Below are 23,589 nucleotides of genomic sequence, written 5' to 3' on the forward strand. Positions count from 1 at the left end.
TTGTTGTCACCCACCGAATGATTCAACCCTACTGTAAGGCCATCGTTGAACTGCAACGAACTGAACGTGATCTCTGTTCTATGGTGCGTAGCGTAACAACAACGTTTACTCTGGCACACAGGATGGAACCACTAGGGACAGTTCCAGACCATTCGACGAAACTTGAATGTGATCCGTATCAGCTAAGGGTGGTTATACTTTTTGAGACCTCCCGTTCCACGTCTAAGTTTTGTATGATCGCAGGTTTATGGGAGGGGGTGGATGAGAGGTAATCTTGACGCACGAGTGAATAAGATGGCAAAGGGGCCGCCTAAGCAGCCCAGTTTCGGCAACACCCTTAACTTCGTGTCTAAGTGGTAGCTCGCTGCTGCTCTTGCTCTGGAGAGCAGGCAACCCTTCCGACTCCCTCCGCATCAGGTTGCCTACTCATAGGCGCTACAGCACGGGGGGAGCCCCACTCATTTGAATGGTTGTCGAAATCCCTGTACAGATATATGTTTAAAGTGCTTAACAGTGGTGTGTGGGTCTTACAGAGCCCCTTGCACTTTTATTGATGCGCATGTTACTCCTCCCCGTCCCCCATCCCCCACTCGCCCCCCCCCCCCCTCACCACCGCAGTCCAGGTTCCACACCACAGAACGGCGTGAAACATGGGAGCTAAAAGCATCAAATACCTGTGTTTCTTCAGATCACGTTCATATTTTGTCGAAGATGTCTGAACGGTCCTTTGTGGTTCGACCCTATGCACCACAGCAAAAATTGCGATCCTGCAACACTCCAAAGGCGTTAGATTACTTTCAATGCAGTTTCAGCACATGATGCCTTTGGAGTAGGACTGAACCATACAGGGCCGGAGGGGAAGGGGGGGGGGAGGGGGGTACCCGAAGTGTTGAGCGTTCTCAAGAACGTCGTCCTGCTGCTCGTCGCATTGCAAACGGTCGCTACCGGCAGCGAAGTATGTGGTAATCAGCGCCCTACAGAGGGGGACCTTTCGTTGACGCCCTTGATGCTATCTCCTATTGGCTTCCCGAGTCGATTCTGAGGTGTGGTGCTTCCGAAACGTTTTCCTCGACCAATAATAAGAAATCCGCGTGATTTCGACGACCGACGCCGTGTATCGCGTATCTGACTTCCACCACACAGGCGTCGGAAGAAGGGTTGAAATGTGAATAGGAGGGGTGTGACCACTCCCGATCGTTTGACTCGTCCACGATGGCCTGGGGAAAAATTGTGGTTAAATTTGGTGCCAATGTGAAATCATTCACACAGGTTACATGTCACATGAACTTTGGTGATATGCCCATTTTTCCGCATATGTCGACACCTTGTTGTCTGAAACTTATCCGAGCCCGACGATGCCGTCGTAGGGCGCCAGACTTGTGCACCATTACAGGAGAATGCTGTCGGCGCCTGTGAGCCAAATATTAAACTTTTGTATCACAGTGAGAGACAGATACATGGTTTCGAATAAGTCAACTTTCAGTTTAGTTGCGCAGTGTTCAAGCAAAACTTACAAGAACTAGCCAAGGAGCATATGAGACGAGTAGAAGTCCCTGAAAAGAAAAAGCTAAGCGAACGAAATTAGATCTTTAGCACCATATGCCAAAGCGAGGTGTTTTGGCGGTTCTGCGGGGAAGCCACCACAGAAATAGAAATGGTATAGCGAGATGTGCGAGGACAACCGAATGGAAGAAGCGATCAGGTAGACGGAAAGGAGAATTTGGATTCACACAAAGTGTGCAAGGGTGGGGAAAGGAGGGAAAATGTAATACCGCTACGTCTGCAAGTAGTAATGTGAAAACTAAAACTTCCTTTAACTTAGTTTAGTACATAACTTTACCCCCAGGGACTCGGTTTACACAGGAGGTCCAATTTACGAACCCTTTGGTACAAATAAGGAAACCAGGTTAGTAATTCGTAGAATTTGAGGATGTTTAGATTGTTAAATGCAGTGTGTTTATTTTTCGCAGAACCAAATTAGTTTGTAACCTGCTTTTTAGGCTATAAGAAATCAAATTTCAAAAGTAGTACAGTGTAGGATGGTTCCACATACATAAATCAACTGCTGGACACCGTTGGAAGTTCCATGCTGCTCTTCACGGGTGATGCTGTACACACGCTGACGGAAATAGGGAATGTTGCACCATGAACGACTTGATCGATCGCTATAGGGTTGATACACCAGTACTTCCGTGCCTTTGGGACATGCTAGATTACATTCAGTATAAAAAAACTGCTACTCCTGCAGATGGAGAATAGTGTGAGTACATTGTCGCTATTGGGTGAGTCTAACCTTACTGGATATCATAATACAGCTTTTTCAGAGGAAGTGACCACATAATAGGCACCTTAGCCTCGTACCTGCAGATCGCACGAACAGTTGGATCAATTGTCATACCTGCAGAACGAATGACAATGATGTGGACTCAGAACGGTGTGACAAGAATAGTAGGTACGGATGCTTGCAGAAGAGATGATAGTGGAACTGTTTGTCTGACTTGTAAGAATACATTGATGACAGCAGCTGAAATCTGTGGGGAGGTAAGAGGCGTAGTCTCACCACAAACGGTCAAGATCAGATTACTGCAAGCTACAGTGAAACCTGAAATTTTTATGCGGTGTTTAACGCTGACTCCTTACAACAGACAACATAGTAACACATGGCCTGGAGCTAATCGGGACAGTGACTGGCATTTTGCTCTGTTTAGCTATGGATCTAGCTTTCGTATGAGACGGTCTGATCAAAGCCAACGTCCTTATACGTGATGTGGTGAAAGGTTACTACATCCATACGTCTGCTTTTCCTTTTGTCTTGGTGTGGAGCCATTGGATATGACAACAGGAGTGATTTAGTATTTACTGAACGGAAGTTCAGCGGTCATCAGTATGTAGCAGGAATATTAGGAATTGTTCTCATGTCCTTGACCAGCAGGATAACAAATGCCGTATCGAAGCAGGAAATATAAAACCTCTCCTATCAGCACACACTAATATGCCTTGAGGAATGGACGGATACTTGACCGACCTATCCAGTCCGATGATTGGTCACCCATAAAGCTCGTATGGAACAATACATGCCAATCCTGAGGCGCCAGTCGTGTACCGACACTGCATGTGTTTCTGGCACAGCAAGACAGTCCTGTTGTACCACGCCTGAGGAAGAATTAGGGTTAGGATGAATGTAACTCCATCTTCTGTCTGGACTATGGGTCTACGGCTGATAAATATCCTATAAAACAATACCAATCGCCGTTATTTAGGTTCCATTTTTAAGCTAACAGTTTCGACGATGCAATACGTCATCTTCAGGCATGCTTCAATCGAGTAACCTTCGTGTCACAAAATACAGCAACACTTTCAACTGGTCTCGTAACGATTATTAAGGGCATGCTGTATTTTGTAACACGAAGGTTACTGGATTGAAGCATGCCTGAAGATGACGTGGTGTATCGTCGAAACTGGTAGCCTAAAAATAAAACGTAAATAACAGCAATTGGTACTGTTTTATTGGAAATTGGAATTTGTCCCTGAGCTTCTGCGAGATGTTAGCGAAGTAGGTCAACTGTGTTGCTTCAGCAAAGTTCCGCCTGTAACGTCTGTCGATACGGCGAGTACTGTAAAAGAGGCGCCAAGACAGTTGCCAAACCGCGAGGCCAAGAATGCAGTAGTACTAACACGGCAGACAGATGGAGCAGCAACAGGTGGTGATGAAACGTCCCCTTAGAACAATATATACAAGACTGTGCTTAAACTGACACACAATATTTTTTAGCGCAACGCAGCCTGACTTTCAGAAATCCCTACAAAGGAGTGGCCCTAACTAACATTAACCTATGCCTTTCACAAAACACTTACCTCACAAAAATCTGCGTTACTCAAGCTGCTGCAATACAGCGAGCGCCACTACTGCCAGCTAAATGAAAGATTCAAACTACGGAAGAGCAAGGTGCACCGAATTTTGAGATGGAACCGCCGACACGACGTAACTATGACCGATATGCTACTCGCCGACACGATGATTTTGACTATAAGCTGTTCATTACTACACGTAAATTCAAAACATTTAAGAATTCTGCCAACGACATTCATCCACAAGCGTGGCTCCATCAATTCTCTCATTGTTTTCCTCCCAACTGGTCATTGGAGCACAGTCACAACAGATGGCTGCTGGCCATCTCTACAAGGACTACAGTGGGTCTACACCTTTGCTGACTCACCAATACCATTATTTCTACAAGGACTACAGTGGGTCTGCACCTCTGGTGGCCCACCAATACCACAATGTCTACCAGGACTACAGTGGGTCTACTCTGTGATGACCTACCTACCAATATTCATCAACTTCGACTGACTCTGCGGTGGGTTTGCTCCGTTGTGGCCCATTACCTGTCAGCATGTCAAGAGTCAGCACTGTCTTTCAGTTGGAAGGACAACACTACTTCTTCAAGACTGCATGGAAATCCACTACTTCTGTGTGCAATTTCTTTTACTAATGAGACTTTGTGAAAAAAACTGTAATTACTATTATGATGAATGATCAGGACTATCTTTATGGACTGTGAGAAAATTTTAGCTTTTGACCAACATTGTATTAATAAGTGTGTGCATTTGATATATTTCTTACTGTAATTATGAAAAAATTTTTCAAATCATTATTGGCCACTGCCTAAAACAATTTGTAAAATTTTTTTGTGGGGAGCATGGGGGCTATGTAAGTAGGCTGTTTATGTTTTCTTTATGTAAGTAGGCTGTTTATGTTTTCTTATTGGCAACGTTACGTAGCGCTCGGTATGAAAATCACTGGCTGTGCTGTGTGCAGTCTGTAGCTAGTTTGCATTGTTGTCTGCCATTGTAGTGTTGGGCAGCGGCAGCTGGATGTGAACAGCGCGTAGCGTTGCGCAGTTGGAGGTGAGCCGCCAGCAGTGGTGGATGTGGGGAGAGAGATGGCGGAGTTTTGAAATTTGTAATACTGGATATTATGAACTGCTATGTATATTATGACTATTAAGGTGAATACATTGTTTGTTCCCTATTAAAATCTTTCATTTGCTAACTATCCCTATCAGTAGTTAGTGCCTTGAGTAGTTTGAATCTTTTATTTAGCTGGCAGTAGTGGCGCTCGCTGTATTGCAGTAGCTTGAGTAACGCAGATTTTTGTGAGGTAAGTGTTTTTTGAAAGGGATAGGTTAATGTTATTTAGGGCCATTCCTTTGTAGGGATTTCTGAAAGTCAGATTGCGTTGTGCTAAAAGGTATTGTGTGTCAGTTTAAGCACAGTCTTGTATAAATTGTTCTAAGGGGATGTTTCAGTGAACCTGATTATTTCCCACAGACTTGTTGTGGTAGCAAAGCAAGAGTGGTCACGACCCTATAAAATCTATGAATCTATATGGCTCAACCAGTCACCCTCTTCATACTCTGGCGATGTTATCTATGGCACTACAGTTTGGTGTCGGATGTGAACTTAGCGCTCTCCAACGTCGGGCTGAAATGAAGGCCCTACCTCAACACTACTGGTCTTCGTCCTGGGGATTTACGGTTGTAACATGGGGCCACACAGACGTTCAACTGCAGTAAACCATGAGGGCAAACCTCATGCTGTCTGCCTCTGCTGTTATGAACACCCTGTTGTACTCTGGGTCCAGGGCGTGATTCGGCGCAACGTGACTCGTCATCTTGACCTGTTTGGCTGCTACTAGAGGGCAGGACCAACGAGGAATGCCTGCCTTACTGGTTCGGCAGCCTTGTAGTGTCACTGGCGCTGAAACCGACTGTTGCTCACATACTGCCTGCCATGGCCATGTGCCCAATGCCCACTGCAGCCCCAGTTTCGAATGGTCACGTGCTGCTCACGTCCTGTGGGCACTGGCATGTTCCCGCCGGTGGTTCGAATCCTCCCTGGGGCATGACTGTGTGTGTCGTCCTTAGTGTAAGTTATTTTAAGTTACTTTAAGTAATGTATAAGCTTAGTGACCGATGACCTCAGCAGTTTGGTCCCACAAGACCTAAACAACCACTGGCATCTCGGGCAACGAAACTGCAGATGTACTTTGAGTAGTACACTGATAAGACAAAATATTATGACCACTGCCCACCGCGAAGTTGGACGTCACATGGTGGTATTTTTCCACGTGACCCGGTAATAGAAGTATGTAAGCGGAGCAGACACGGTCCCGGGACCACCCAAGCGAAGATGTGGGCGGCAAATGGGGAAATCCTTAGGGATAAGCGACTCTGATAAGGGGCATATTACTATTAAGCAGACTCTATGAACGAATATCTTAAAAACGGCGAAGTTGGTCTATTGTTTAGGTGCTACTGTCTTGAGGACCTACGAAAAGCGACAGGGCGGTGGCACTACAACCAGGCCCTAAATGGTTGGACGTCCACGGCTCTTCACAAAATCGGAGTTCGGAGGCTTCTCAGCTCTCTCAGGTAGGGTAGATGGTGAACCGTGCCAACTCCGCCGAAAGAGCACAATGCTGATACACACATCAATGTTTCGGAGCAAATGTTCATCGTGCATTGTTGAATATGGAACTCCGCAGCAGGGTACCCCTGTTGACCCATCGACATCATCAATTACGATTTCAGTGGGCACCTGACAATCGGGATTCGACCGTCGATAAACGGAAACGTGTCGGCTTGTAACCTCCCCCTCTCTTATCGACCTTAATGACAGTGAATAATTAAACCGCGTGTACCTAATGGAATTTGGGAAAAGCAATCGTCACCGAAGTTAATCTGTCGGTAAAGAGGGAGGAAAGGGTTACATCTAAATGAAACGAAAAATGCTAATGAAACAGGTGGAAATTAATTTTGAAAATGGGTAAAGTTAATAAAGAAAGTAACTGTGCGGCCGTTACATTAACAATTAACTAGCGGTAATTAGATATTTGAGATTTGGGGGAAATTACGGTCGCCAGTCCTAAGGACAATTACTATAGTAACTGAAAAAGAAAGGTTATTACACATATAATTAGCACTAGAAGCGTGGCAACTGAAGGTTGACACGTGCAGTGTGAACACTGAAAGTTTGTCAGAAGTAATAAATTTCGCTACACTCTGACTTAATTTAGCAAAAGAATTAATAAAACAGTAAAATTGAAAGTTAATTTAGTGACTGAAGTTAATAGTGAGCTTTCTTTCTGAACCACATGGAAATTCAGTAAAATACGGTTAGTCTTGGACTACCTCAACAATCATTTCAAAAGCATTTGAATCTATGCAGTTTAGAAATAAGAGATTTAACTTTGAACTTGAATTAAATGATTCTGAACAATTAACAGTAGTAAAATTTAGTACGCACCAAGCTGAGCTGCAGTCACAGGTAAGCTAAAATATGGTAACAAAACTCGCACTCTTAATTTGTGCTTGTGTAATCTAAATATTGTAGCCAGCTATGAATACCTTAACTGAACTTTGAAATTAAAGCAGTGAAATAGAATGATGCTGGGGTCTGAATTTCAACGACACTCGGGTTCATTCCAGAAAAGGAAGGGACCCTGCTTGGTAATGCAATTGGGACAATGAGCAACAAACGTTCATGCTAAGTTGCTGTAATTTTGTGATGCAACAATTTGAAAAGTTTGAAAAGCTGAGGTCTGCCTTACAGTTCCAAAACTTTACGTGCTTCCAGCCTTCCTTGTTGGTTGATTGAAGGTTTGAAGCCGTCGATCGTGGAGGTGGCGACAGTCACTCATTGTCGGCCGTCGCTGTTGCAGAAGCTGGATGTTGGCACGCCTTCTTCTCGACACGGTCACCAGGCGAAACGGGCTCTTGATGTGCGCCAGATAATGCATCCCGTCCGCGACACCATGTCAGAAACTATCATCGCAAGTCGAGCGCAATTACATGCTGCCAAACCCCGAAAGTGCGGCAACTCGCGGGAGCTTCACACAACACACCTGCTCCACTGCACTACTCTAGCCAGACTCCCTCTGCCCAGCCCGCTCTCCACGAGGCAGAGTGAACACTACCAAAGATCCTACACACTTTGATTCTTCACACGACCTATCGATGTAATCGTTCGATAGCAGTTTTCCATAGGCAAGACCCAGCGTAAAAATACAAATAATATTTACGAAACAAACCAATTATACATCGACATAAATGCATAAATATATATATATATATATATATATATATATACAAATAGTAAAACAATTACAATATGTAAAGACACAGAAATGTCATATATTCAGGTAACAAAAGTAAGAAAAACAAATTTATAGTACAATAGATGGAAATAGGAGGATATGCATTTCCGGCGTTACAGGCTCTTCGGGTGAAACACATTTTTACTACACTAGATCGAGGTGAACGGCTGTTCGAAACGAACTACGCGCCACGGGCTGGTGGGAGCAGTATTATGCTGATAGAGAGACATTCTCCTGCGCTTCCATGGGGCCTGTGGTAGTAATCGAAGACACGCAGACAGCGGCGACCCACCTGTATTCCTTCATGCTTGATGTCTTCCCCGAAGGCCATGTCGTCTTCCACCAGTATGACTGTGGGTGTCTCTCAGCCAGAGCCGTGCTTCAGAGGTTTCAGGAGCATCATAATGAACCCACGTTGACGTCTCGGCAGCCAGATTCGTCCGATGTAATCCTGTAGAACTGAACCTCGTCGCTGTCAGGTGCCATCATGTCGGGCGGAAATCAGCGGCCCGTTATTAATAGCGAATTACATGACCTGTGCATAGGCGTCTAATGTCATATACCTCTGAAATGCCCGCTAAACGCGCTGGGCAGAACAGGTGATTAGGATTGTGGAAAGGGCCGAATAAGGTTGGGGTCAGTTGCACCTTAAAATTGTAATTTGGTAACACATTTACAACCAAAGCGGCACACAGCCGAACTTTTACGAGTTTCAAACTCCAAATCTTTCACGGCTAAAGGCCTCCAAACAAGAATCTTAAAAATCAACAAGGTAAATTTCAAATGACTGAAAACACGCACTTACAAATACAAATAAAATAATTAAAATAAATATGTAAAACAGTTAGGCTGAAAGCCTGAAGGCAAGGGTGAATAGACCAACATAAACAAGATGCAATAATAAAAGGCTGAAGGCCTACAATAAAATTATCAAAATTTTAAAATAAATTACCATAACCTTTCAAAGGCAAAAGGCCGCAATATTTAAGCTTGAAACGTAATTTTAAGAATAAGGTTCCAAGGCCGGAGGCCCACAATTAGTTTTCCAAAAATTTTAAAAGAATGGATCCATAACCCTTAAGTTTTAAGTAGCTCAAACGGAACTAAAAGAAAAGACAACACAATTGCTATAACCTTTCAGCAAATATCCACTTGCCGGAATTCAAACTTACTTACATAAAACACAGTAAAACCAAGAATTTTTTTATCATTGGCTGTGATATATTATAAACACACACTCAAATACCGGTCAGAAAGACAGTAAAGACAACAGTACTCGGAAGCCTCCAGGGGGTCGGCCTGCCCTTGTTCACTTAGGTGAGACAGGTGGTGAGCCCAACTACACCAAGGGACAGTGTCCGCCGCTCGTGGTCTTGCGGTAGCGTTCTCGCTTCCCGAGCACGGGGTCCCGGGTTCGATTCCCGGCGGGGTCAGGGATTTTCACCTGCCTCGAGATGACTGGGTGTTTGTGTTGTCCTCATCATTTCATCATCATCCAGGAAAGTGGCGAAATTGGACTGAGCAAAGACTGGGTAATTGTACGGCCGCTGATAACCACGCAGTTGAGCGCCCCACAAACCAAACATCATCATCATCACCAAGGGACAGCCACGGACCGACCGACCAACGACTTGCTTGCCACCAATCGGTACACCAGAATTCAAACACTAAATGATGCGGGCGTGAACCATGAAGTTCGTAGTGATGGTACAGCTCCACACACGCTCCGACACTGCGCAGGGACCGCCAGCGGACCCAGCCGACTGCACTGCGCGGAGTTAACTTCCTTGATCCGTAGCAACCGACCGACTCACTTCAGAATGCCGACAACATCTCAAATAGTCGTCAGTGGAAATAACGCCAACTACACACACAACCTGACAAACACTTGCACGAAGACCTGAACGATACCCAACAGTAACTAAGCACGCAAGAAAACAAATCGGGAGTCGATGCACACACACACACACACACACACACACACACACACACACACACAACCGACTCATGAACGATCGGCGGGCCAAAACGCGTCGTTCGGTAGGATGACCGACCGACGATCAACCAAGACCGTGGCCCGGCTCAAGTGATGCGTGGCGACAATGGTCGGGCGAGCCATGTCGACGCAGACCTCACTGCTGCTCCAACCCAACTGCAGTAGTGCCGCATTGCAACTCCCCCACTGGCAGGTCCGGACTGCGCTCCAGACGCGTTGCAACTGACTGGCAGACCGAACTCGCGATCCGAACTGCTTACGACAGACGATGAACGCGAAGTAATAGCAGTCGAGCAAAGATACTACGAGAGGGGAGGCATCGATTCGGGCTGCTAGCGCCGGTCACGGTCACCAAAGCGGTAACTCAGTGACAGTAGTAATTTTTTAATGAACGTAGTGAGGTGGAAGTACGTTAAAAACAGAGTGTCCGCAGCTCGTGGTCGTGCGGTAGCGTTCTCGCTTCCCGCGCCCGGGTTCCGAGTTCGAATCCCGGCGGGATCAGGGATTTTCTCTGCCTTGTGATTACTGGGTGTTGTTTGATGTCCTTAGGTTAGTTAGGTTTAAGTAGTTCTAAGTTCTAGGGGACTGATGACCATAGATGTGAACCAAGTCCCATAGTGCTCAGAGCCAAAAACATAGTGTAAACACACGATGGCGGGAACACGAGCCATACACGGCTCAACCTCTAGAAACGTACCATAAAACTTTCGGGTCCCTGATACGCAGAATCAGTGACGTTTTTCGTTCCAAAGATGGATAAACAAGCTATTAACCACATGATTCAAATCTTTTGGCTCATCAATGTAAATCCATTGTTTTCTAGTGCTGTCTCTCCGACGTGTCATTGGAGATCGAACTGGCACCCACTCACCGCTCCACTGCAATCCTTATCTCGAGTGGTGATAATCCGGTATTCCCATCATGTTCTACCGAGGTTCATCACTCGCCATAATGCCTTGTCAGCCCGGTCATTATATTCCTACAGAAAACGTTCGGAAGCTATTTATGTCCATGCTGCAAACACATTTAATGTACTAATGGCTATGGGAAGCGTAATGAGAATGATGCTGATGATGAACGTCAGATCCAAATGGAATGTGTTGAACATATCCACAAAGATATGGCTCCACGGTTTCAGACTATCCACTCTCTTCAGTGTAGAAAGTTGGCTACTGTAGAATAATGCAGTTTAATGCGCAATGATCTTCATATTGTCCGTAAGGTACAATGACTTTTCACCTTCAAATCATTGAAGTGCAGACAAATCGTAGGAAATCATACAATGTCTATAAATTTGTAATTAGAGCCACTTAAAATGCACTGACCACAATTGTAAAACGGGTAGCAGGAAGGAAAAAGATTTCGGTATTAATATCACTGGTCGTACGTGATTCTATCATGCTTCCCTTTATACACACTCAAAATGGAAACCACTGTGAAAATCCGATGAAGCTTTGCGCAGATAGGTTGGGAAGTGTCTCTAGTATGCCCGTCGATCGCGTCACATAGCTCTTTCGAGAGCACAGTGCACAATGAGGATGTAAAGATGTCTAGGAAATACCGTCTCCCGCCAAGTATGAGGACCTGCTGAGAGATTTTGCCTGATACCAGTCAACCTACGAAACACAACTGCCATACGGTTCCTTCTACATAACAATTGTCGGCCGCACTCAGCAGGGGCAATGAAATACTCCTGCAACGATTTTGAGGGGAGTAGTTTATCACCCAAAATACTGCCTGTACCTGGTTTTCCTGAGTTTCATCTCTGCTCATATGAGCCGCTGGCCTTAAAGAGAACGTTTTTGTACAGTCAACAAGCTTTAGACCAACGTGGAATATTGGCGGAAAGTACAGGCAGCTGCCCTCCATAACGAGAGCATTGGAAAGTTCGCGAAACTCTAAGACAAATGTCAAAGTTGAAGCGGCGACTACTTAGAGAAGTTGCAGGAAGATGTTGCTAAATATTGCAAATAAAACATTTTTGATTTTCACTGTGATTTTCACTTCGCTGTCGACTGGAACTTATTTTACGAATAAGCCTCGAGTTTTATCCAATTACGGCATAATGGCCAATGGCCAGCAGATAAAGTGGCGTAGCTATCGGACCCCCTCTTTGTCTGTCCTTGATTAGGGAATGCTCACAAAGAGAAGGGTCAATGTGGTGCAAACGTGTGGAGCAAGCAGGTAGACATGCTCGGAGACGCAATCATGCTCCTACAGCCAATTGTACGAGTTTGAAAGGGGTCAAACTGTGGCCTTCCAAGTGGTAGGATTGTGCTTTCGGAGAATTGCCACACATGTTGGAAGTGCTGAGTGGGTTTTGCAACGATGCTGACATTAGTAGTCACGTGAACGTCACAGACTAGGTTCTGGACGTTCACGCAGCACAGACGGCCGCCAGGGCAGCAGTGGCAGATAGCGCAGCTGCCACACCACAGGCAAGAGCGCTTGCCAGCCCAGACAGACGTGTCAACACGAACTGTTGGGAACCCCTTATTAGCAGTGGGACTACGGGCAAGAAGAGCTCTCTCCCCTCTTCCACTCACGCCACAGGTTCGACCTGCCGTCAGAGGATCACATGGAAGATGGATTGGTGCGCCGTGGTCCTCAGCGATGAAAGTATATTCTGGCTGTAAGCAAATGATAGCTTTTTGCGCGTACGAAATTGAACAGGTGAGCGCTGTCTGGTGGAGTGCATGCAACCAAAACACGCACCTCAGACCTGGGGGTGAAACAAAGTTTAACTCTCGTTCACCTTTGGTGTTTTTGGTGGGGACGCTAAACAGCACTTGGTACTTGCCGTTAGACCAGTTGTTTTTCCGTTATGCCAACAAGAAAGTTATGTGTTGTTCCACCAGGATAATGCGCGCCCCCACACACCAATGCGCTCTGCAGGGCGTGCATCAACTTCACTGGGCAGCACGATCTCCGGCCAAATCTCCAATAGCGCCGGTGTGGGATATCATGGGACGAGAAATGGCTCATGCGACTCGTTAGTCAAACAGCCATGGAATGCTGCTCTTGAACGACAGCACATGTCGAATCACATGGCTGACGCACAAATTGCAGTCAGGGTTCGTGGGATAATCGCGAGAATGCTCTTGCCATACGAAATCGCTCGCCATACCGTAACTCCACGTTTACTGTACACTGTACCACACAAACGGCTCGTAGTAAAATTGCGTGCTTATGGAGTATTGCCTCAGTTACCTTACTGGGTTTGCAATTTCCTGTCAGAGATGTCACAGTTCGTAGTAACTGACGGAAAGTCATCGAGTAAAACAGAAGTGATTTCAGGCGTTCCCCAAGTTAGTATTATAGGCCCTTTGCTGTTCCTTATCTATATACACGATTTGGGAGACAATCTGAGCAGCCGTCTTCGGTTGTTTGCAGATTGTCGTTTATCGTCTAATAAAGTCATTAGAAGAACAAAACAAACAGCAAAACAAATTAAAAAAGATATCTGAATGGCGCGAAAAGTAGCAGTTGACCCTAAATAACGAAAAGTGGGAGGTCATCCACATGAGTGCTAAAAGGAACTCGTTAAACTTCGGTTACACGATAAGTCAGTCTAATCTAAAAGCCGTAAATTCCGCTAAATACCTAAGTATTACAATTACGAACAACTTAAATTGGAAAGAACACATAGAAAATGTTGTGGGGAAGGCTAACCAAAGACTGCGTTTTATTGGCAGGACACTTAGAAAATGTAACAGACCTACTAAGGAGACGGCCTACACTACGATTGTCCGTCCTCTTGTAGAATACTGCTGCACGGTGTGGGATCCTTACCAGGTAGGACTGACGGAGCACGTCGAAAAAGTTCAAAGAAAGGCAGCACCATTTGTATTATCGCGAAATAAGGGATAGAGTGTCACAGAAATGATACAGGATTTGGGCTGGAAATCATTAAAAGAAAGGCGTTTTTAGTTGCGACGGAACCTTCTCACGAAATTCCAATCACCGACTTTCTCCTCCGAATGCGAAAATATTTTGTTGACAACGACCTACAAAGGGCGGAACGATCACTACGATAAAAGAAGGGAAATCAGAGCTCGTACAGAAAGATATAGGTGTTTATTCTCTCCGTGCGCAATACGAGACTGGAATAATAGAGAACTGTGAAGGTGGTTCGATGAACCCTCTTCCAGGCACTTAAATGTGATTTGCAGGTATTGTGTACATAGTTCCGCGTAGTCAGCGCGTACACAACTTTCCCACTAGAGCGCGCCCCGCTAAGCACAACAGCGCAGGCGCAGCGCTCGTCGGTCTCCGCACTACAAGATGGCGCTGTCTTAGAGACGGACCAAATTCTGCTTCCACCGATCCACATATTAATATGTAACGCAGCGAATGAGACTGCTGCTAACGTATAACCTTTTCTCCTCGCGGATCACACTCGCGCAGTGATACCTGAACGCGAGAGGTATTATAACGAGTGTACAGACCTCTGATTAGTCAGTCTGCATCAGTCTGCATTAGTCTGTAGTCAAGCTTCAGTCTGCGCCTAATAATATTATCATATTACTGTACATAGCCATGAAGATAAATGAATAGACACTTTGTCAAGTATCAGAGATATGTGAGAATAAGATTAACATACCAAGACCAAAGGAACTTCAGATTGTCAATTGTAAATAGCATTCAGAACCAAGTTAAGTTGTATTTGTGCTTGTTATTATTTTAATAAATGTGTTTGATAATTAATCAAATTCTGTTTAATCTGCTACTCTAAGCGTGCAAGTGGCATTTCTATCGTCTGACCTAACGGCAGAAGATAAACACGCGACGATAAGACCACGAGACATATCGCTGACAGTCGCCTACTTCGTTAGAGCGACAAGTCAAATAATCTGACGGTGTGTGTACCGAAGGTCTTAGAGTACGCACACCACAGCAGGGTATCCATGTAGATGTAGACGCAGTGTGTCTAACATGCAGACAGGTTGGTGACAGGTCACTTTGTAAGCAACAAGCCGGCCGATGTGGCCGTGCGGTTAAAGGCGCTGCAGTCTGGAACCGCAGTCTGGTCGCAGGTTCGAATCCTGCCTCGGGCATGGATGTTTGTGATGTCCTTAGGTTAGTTAGGTTTAACTAATTCTAACTTCTAGGGGACTAATGACCTCAGCAGTTGAGTCCCATAGTGCTCAGAGCCATTTGAACCATTTTTTGTAAGCAACAAATAGCCTTCACTGGCACCGAGCAGGATCCAAATGTCATCAAAAAATCACAACAGGCTACCATCCGTCCCTCCAACGAGCACTCACTTGACACTGTTGAATTCGCAAATGGTGGTGTCTTGAGATTGCACGCTACAGGGCAACTGCCAAGGAGCTGTCTTGAAGTAACCGGTTTGTAACAGTTTGTTGTATCACTGTTGTGACAACTGCTGCTGAAATTGCTGCTGCAGATGAGCCAGAGCACTACGCCAGACACGATGGTCTCCCGTCTCTGTGGTGCCACGTGCCCGTCCGGAGCCGTCAATTACTTACGACCGTGTATTCTCGTGCCCACTGCTTTCAGCAATCATCTACAGTAGCTACATTTCTGCCAGGCTTCATGCATTACAGCAGACAGAATATAAGTTCCTCGTAGCCCTATTACGCTACTTCCTACAACTCAGTGAGGTGCTGATAATGTCGTCTTTGTCGTCTTAAAGGCTACAATTCACTACGTCCAGTCCCAAAATTAACTAACGGTTACGATCATAACAGTGTTTATTTAATGCAAACCTATGCTGCTGGCGTGATATTAGGTGTTGACGATGATGATGATGTTTGGTTTGTGGAACACTCAACTGAGCGACCATCATAGCCCACAAGAAATGGCACTTTGTACAAATCCAATTTTTGTACAATGCAATCTAGCCACTTTCACGAATGATGATGATGATAATGATGAAATGATGAGGACAACACAAACACTCAGTCCCCGGGCAGAGAAAATCGCCGGGAATCGAACTCGGGATCACGTGATCCAGAGGCAGCAACGCTCCACTAGACCACGATCGGCGCACGTGGTATTTAATAAGATACTATACAGCGACTGCGTATTGCGTGAATCAGCATCGAGTAGCAGTGGGTACCAGAAGTGATATGTGCATCCTTCTGCTGAGTAAGATTAAGTGATATCTCTGCGCTGCCTTTTCATGGGAAGTGCCGCGCTACTCGAAGTGCTATCTAAGATACTGGACTGTAAGGCAAGAGTGGATAGAAACTCAGATCACAATTTAATACTGATGAACAGTAGGCTGAATTCAGGAGACTAGTCGGGAAGAATAATCGAGCAAGGAAATAGCATTAAAGTATTAAAGTAGCATTAAAGTATTAAAGTACTAAGGGAGGAAGAAATGAATTTGATGTTCTGTGAGACTATATATACTACGACATTGATTAGCTCAGTAGAAGAATAGTTCAGTTGAAATGGAATGGACATGTCTGCAAATGGCAGTCACAGAGGCTGAAAAGAAACCATGGACCTTGCCGTTGGTGGGGAGGCTTGCGTGCCTCAGCAATACAGATAGCCGTACCTTAGGTGCAACCACAACGGAGGGGTATCTGTTGAGAGGCCAGACAAACGTGTGGTTCCTGAAGAGGGGCGGCATCCTTTTCAGTAGTTGCAGGGGCAACAGTCTGGATGATTGATTAATATGGCCTTGTAACACTAACCAAAACTGCCTTGCTGTGCTGGTACTGCGAACGGCTGAAAGCAAGGGGAAACTACAGCCGTAATTTCTCCCGAGGGCATGGACATTTACTGTATACTTAAATGATGATGGCGTTCTCTTGGGTAAAATATTCCGGAGGTGAAGTAGGCCCCCATTCGGATCTCTGGGTGGGGAACTACTCAAGAGGAAGTCGTTATCAAGGCAAAGAAAACTAGCGTCCTACGGATCGGAGGGTGGAATGTCAGATCCCTTAATCGGGCAGGTACGTTAGAAAATTAGAAAAGGGAAATGGATAGGTTAAAGTTAGATATAGTGGGAATTAGTGAAGTTCGGTGGCAGGGGGAACAAGACTTTTGGTCAGGTGAATACAGGTTATAAATACAAAATCAAATAGGGGTAATTCAGGAGTAGGTTTAATAATGAATAGGAAAATAGAAATGCGGGTAAGCTACTACAGACAGCATTGTGAACGCATTATTGTGGCCAAGATAGATACGAAGCCCATGCCTACCACAGTAATACGAGTTTATATGCCAACTAGCTCTACAAATGACAAAGAGATTGACGAAATGTATGGTGACATAAAAGAAATTATTCAGATAGTGAAGGGAGACGAAAATTTAATAGTCATGGGTGACTGGAATCCGATAGTAGGACAAGGAAGAGAAGGAAACGTAGTAGGTGAATATGGAATTCACTAGGGGGGGTAGGGAACGAAAGAGGAAGCCGCCTGGTAGTATTTTGTATTTGATTCTGTATTTATGAGCCTGTATTCACCTGACCAAAAGTCTTGTTCCTCCTGCCACCGAACTTCACTAATTCCCACTATATCGAACTTTAACCTATCCATATCCCTTTTTAAAAATTTCTAACCTACCTGCCCGATTAAGGGATCTGACATTCCACCCTCCGATCCGTAGAACGCCAGTTTTCTTTCTCCAGATAACGACGTCCTCTTGAGTAGTCCCCGCACGGAGATCTGATTGGGGGACTATTTTACCTCCGGAATATTTTACCCAAGAGAACGCCATCATCCTTTAACCATACAGTAAAGCTGCAAGCCCTCGGGAAAAATTACGGCTGTAGTTTCCCCTTGCTTTCAGCCGTTCGCAGTAACAGGACAGCAAGGCCGTTTTGGTTAGTGTTACAAGGCCAGTTCAGTCAATGATCCAGACTGTTGCCCCTGCAACTACTGAAAAGGCTGCTGCCCCTCTTCAGGAACCACACGTTTGTCTGGACTCTCAACAGATACCTCTCCTTTGTGGTTCCACCTACGGTACGGCTATCTGTATTGCTGAGGCACGCAAACCTCCCCACCAACGGCAAGGTCTTTGGTTCATGATACATACGCAGGCAATTTCACTACAAGCCGCTTCTGTGGTTCAGTGTCAAAAGCCTTCCGGAAATTTGGAAATACGGAATCAATTTGAATTCCCTCGTCAATAGCACTCAACACTTCTTGTGTGTAAAGAGCTAGTTTTGTTTCACAAGAACAATATTTTCTAAATCCGTGTCGTCTGTGTGTCAATAGACCGTTCTCTTAGGGGTAATTCATAATGTTCGAACACAATATATGTTCCAAAAGCCTGCTGCTTTTCGACTTTAATAATATCGGCATGTAATTTAGCGCATCACTCCTGCTACTTTTCTACAATATAGGTGTGACGTGTGCAACTTTCCAGTCTTTGGGTTGTTGTATATGATTGTTAAGTATGGATCTATTGTATGAGCATTCTCTGAAAGGTACCAAATTGGTATACAGTCAGAATCAGAAGACTTGCTTTTCTTAAGTGACTTAAGTTGCTTCACTGCTCCGAGGACATTCTAAGTTACTCATGTTGGTAGCTGTTGTTGATTAAAATTCTGGAATATTTACTTCGTCTTCTTTGATGGAAGAATTTCGGAAGGTACTTCTGCTTTGGTAGCACTGTCGTCGATAGTATTTCCACTGGTGTCACGCAGAGAAGGAATCAGTTGTGTCCTCGTGGTAGTGTACTTCACATACGACCAAAATCTCTTTGGATTTTCTGCCAAGTTTGAAGACACAGTAGTGGAAACTATTATAAGCATCTCGCATTGAAGTTCGTGCTAAATTTCGAGCTTCTGTGAAAGATCGCCAATCTTGGTCATTTTGCGTCCGTCTAAATTTGGCACGCTTTTATTGTTGTTTCTGCAACCGTGTTCTGACCCTTTTGTGTGCCAATGAGGATCAGCTGCATCCTTTTTAATTTATTAGGCATAAATCTCTCAATAACTGGCGATATGTTTTCTTTGAATTCAAGCAACATCTGGTCTACACTGATATTGTTAATTTGGAAGAAGTGGAGACCGTCAGGAAGGCGTCAAATGAATTTTTATCTGCTTTTTTGAATGGGTATCTTTTCCGTTTATTTTTGGAGAATTTTGGGGTTACAATACTCTTTTATTTTTAATTTACAATATTCAGTCTCGCTACGACGACTCTATGTTCACCAATCTCTGTATCCGTTTCGATACTTCTTACTTGCTCAGGATTATTTCTTGCTAGGAGATCAAGTGTATTTTCACAAACGTTTACTACTGGCGTGTGTTCATGAACTAACTGCTCGAAATAATTTTCACAGAATGTGTTTACCACATTTTCGGATGTTGTTTTATGCGTGCCTCTGGATTTAAACATGTAATTTCGCCAATATATTGAGGAAAAATTGAAGTCACCACCAAAGTATAGTGTATGAGTCGGGTATGATTTTCGAATTGCTCTTAGAATTTCTTTGAACCTTTTAGCAACCGTATCATCTGAGTTGGGAGGTAGGTAAAAGCATCTATTTATTACTTTCTTTCGGTTGCGAAAATCACCTATATCCACACTAACTCAGAGGGACAATCTACTTCAAGTCGGCTACAATATAAATTACTTCTAACAAGAACAAACAAGCCATCGCCCATATATTTAGCCTATACTTTCTGAACACTCTTAGGTCCTTCGCAAAAGTTCCGGCTGAACTTATCTCCGAATTTAACCAGTTTTCAGTGCCTATACAGGTTTGATATTCAGTGCTTTCTATTAGCGCTTGGAGCTTTTCCCAATTTACAATTTTTGTGGGGATGGTTCCTGTATCTACGTTCTTCCTGTGTTAGGCCTGCACCCTTTGTGACTGAAGCCCGTTTGTGTTTTGCCGACACCCTGTAAGCTTGAAAAAAATCACCCTGTTCACGCCACACAGCACCTGCTACCCGTGTAGCCTCCTCCAGCGTGTAGTGGACTCCTGGCCTATTCAGCAGAACCCGAAACCCAACCACCCTATGGCGCAAGTGGAGGAATCTGCAGCCTATACGTTCGCAGAACCGTCTGAGCCTCTGATTCAGTCGGCTCTGTACCAGACGTCCGCAATCGGTCCTGTCGATTATGCTGCAGATGGTGAGCTCTGCCTTCATCTCGCAAGCAAGACTGGCGGCCTATACCACTTCTGTTAGCCTCTCGAAACCATAGACAATGTCTTCTAATTAAAATCGACACTCATTATTGGTACAGGCGTGAGCCACCATCTCCAGTGGGTTGCACCCTGTGCTCTTCAAGGCATGCAGATGAACCCGTTCCACGTCTGGAATGGCTTCACCCGGAGTAAACATTGACTTTCTACCCCTTCTTGGCAGCCACGTCCCTAAGCGGCCCATACCGCTCCCAACATTGGAGCTCCCAGTTATCAATAATCCCGCTCTCTGTGACTGCCGGGATCATGCAGGTTGCGAGATTTCCTGCATCTGGCTGAGCGACAGAACCTGTCTGTCAGTCTAACCACGGAGGCCATACTTGCGGCTCACTGGGAGCCGTGGCTTATTAAACTGATAGTTCAGTAACTTTCACATCTGTCAACACCTGCTTTCTTTCGGATTGGAATAATTATGTTCTTCTTAAAGTCTCAGGGTATTTGGTTTGTCTCATACATCTTGCTCACTAGATGGCAGTGTTTTGTTAGGTTCAAATGGTTCAAATGGCTCTGAGCACATAACACATATCCATGCCCGAGGCACGATTCGAACCTGCGACCGTAGCGGTCGCTCGGTTCCAGACTGCAGCGCCTAGAACCACAAGGTTTGTTAGGTCTGGCTCCCCCAAGGCTGTTAGTAGTTCTAATGGAATGTTGTCTACTCCTGGGGCCTTGTTTCGGGTCAGGTCAAACTCTTCACGCAGTATCGTATCTCCCATTTCATCTTCATCTACATTCTCTTCCATTTCTATAATATTGTCCTCAAGAACATCGCCCTTGTATAGACCCTCTATTTACTCCTTCGACCTTTCTGCTTTCCCTTCTTTGCTTAGAATTGGGTTTCCATCTGAGCTGTTGATATTGTAAGTAGGCTGTTTATGTTTTCTTTATGTAAGTAGACTGTTTATGTTTTCTTATTGGCAACATTACGTAGTGCTCTATATGAAAATCACTGGCTGTGCTGTGTGCAGTCTGTGGCTAGTTTGCATTGTTGTCTGCCATTGTAGTGTTGGGCAGCTGGATGTTAACAGCGCGTAGCGTTGCGCAGTTGGAGGTGAGCCGCCAGCAGTGGTGGATGTGGGGAGAGAGATGGCGGAGTTTTGAAATTTGTAAGACTGGGTGTCAATTATGAATATTATGGTAAATACATTGTTTGTTCGCTATTAAAATTTTTCATTTGCTAACTATGCATATCAGTAGTTAGTACCTTCCGTACTTTGAATCTTTTATTTAGCTGGCAGTTGTGGTGCTCGCTGTATTGCAGTAGTTCGAGTAATGAAGATTTTTGTGAGGTAAGTGATTTGTGAAAGGTATAGGTTAATGTTAGTCAGGGCCATTCTTTTGTAGGGGTTTTTGAAAGTCAGATTGCGTTGCGCTAAAAATATTGTGTGTCAGTTTAAGCACAGTCCTGTATAAATTGTTCTAAGGGAACGTTTCATATGTCGACTCTTAGCCGAGGATACCTCACTGGAATCTTCTGATTTTTTTTTTGTAGTTTGTGTAATTATTGTAAATTTTGTTTATTGCTAGCGCGTAATTATAGAGAGAATTTCCATTGTAGTTGTAGTTTTTCATTGTTGTACAGTAAAACAGTTGTGACATGCATGTAGATTTGCTCCAAGTATTTCGCGGCTGCGCTTGCAATTAAGTAGACATTATTTCCATTGCTATGTTATTTTATTTTGCTCTTCAAATTGTGCTTTTCTGTGTTATCGTGTGAAATATTGTGACAATTATGGCGTGTGAAAAACGTAATACTAGGCTCCAAAGTAAACTGACAATTGACAATGTACACGAAAGCAGTGTGTTAGCGCCGCAGAGTAATGAATTAACTAATGTTCAAAGTAGTAATTTAGTAATTGCGCATAGGGAAATGGAGCGGGTTGCAAATAATGGTGTACACAGTGAAACAATTAGTGAACAGGGAAGCATTATCGATCGATCGGTCGGCAACAGCTCGCCTCAGGAATCCGAAATGACAGGAAACAATCTCGCAAATACTGTAGATCCAGGTTTTGGGTCCTCACCGTTTTCTCAAATAAATCAAGACACATTTTCTGCTTGTCAAAATGTGAATATTGCCGGTGCAAATGCACTGCCGAAAAGCATAGAGGAACAGATTCCAGACACTAATACATTATTATTGCAATTAATGCAACAAATGAAACAAAATCAGAGACAAACATAGCAACAGTTAGACACAATGGAACAAAATCTTCAAAAGGTAGACACAATGGAACAACACCAGAGACAAACACAGCAACAGTTAGACGCAATGGAACAAAATCTTCACACCACGCTTGAACAAACACGTGAAGATTTGACTACTGAGTTACATAACATCGAATCGAAATGTCAAAAAGTCTGTAATGACGTAAAAACACAAATTTGTGAGCATCTTCAACCTAATTTTTCGCGGCATGAAAATGCATTACAGAATCACGAAGCAGCCATAAAAGAACTGCAAATTATTGTTCATGAAAATCATGAGACCTTGCAAGCTAAAATTGACTCAGTTGCATCTACCGATTCGGTTACGCAACTTGCAAAAACTCAGGAAAACTTAAAGGACACAGTAGATACTCTGAAAATTGGTTCAGAAAGACACACGGAGGAAATTAGTTCATTATCAGAGAAAGTAGTTGAACTTTCGGATCAGCTAAATAATTTATCTACGAAGGTAGATGATAGTCTGAATCACACAAAACCGGTAGTCTTTAATGACACAGAAGAATGCGAACAAATTAGGAAATTCAAACAAAATCAGAATCAAATTAATATGCAACACCAAAGAGAAATCCGCGAAGTACAAGATCAGCTCACAGAGGTAATACAAGAATTACGTATTTCAGAGGTCACTCACGCTCCAATACGGGAAGAGGGACATAGAAATACGGAACAGCCACAAAATAATAACTCAGGGCACTTCGGAAATTATGAAAGAAATAGGCAAGGTACACCGAATTTTGACGTAACAATGATCGATATGCGACTCGCCGACATGATGATTTTGACTATAAGCTGTTCATTACTACACGTAAATTCAAAACGTTTAAGAATTCTGCCAACAACATTCATCCACAAGCGTGGCTCCATCAATTCTCTCATTGTTTTCCTCCCTACTGGTCATTGGAGCACAGGTTAGAATTTATGTGTGGCTACTTGGAGAATGAACCAGCTGTAAGAATGCGATCGGTCACTCACGATTGTCACAGTGAAGGAGATTTTTATCATGCCTTCCTCTCAGCATATTGGTCTCAAGCTACACAAGACCGAGTAAAACATAGCATCATAATGA

Source organism: Schistocerca cancellata, unplaced genomic scaffold (assembly GCF_023864275.1).
Source record: "Schistocerca cancellata isolate TAMUIC-IGC-003103 unplaced genomic scaffold, iqSchCanc2.1 HiC_scaffold_754, whole genome shotgun sequence".
Lineage (NCBI taxonomy): Eukaryota > Metazoa > Arthropoda > Insecta > Orthoptera > Acrididae > Schistocerca > Schistocerca cancellata.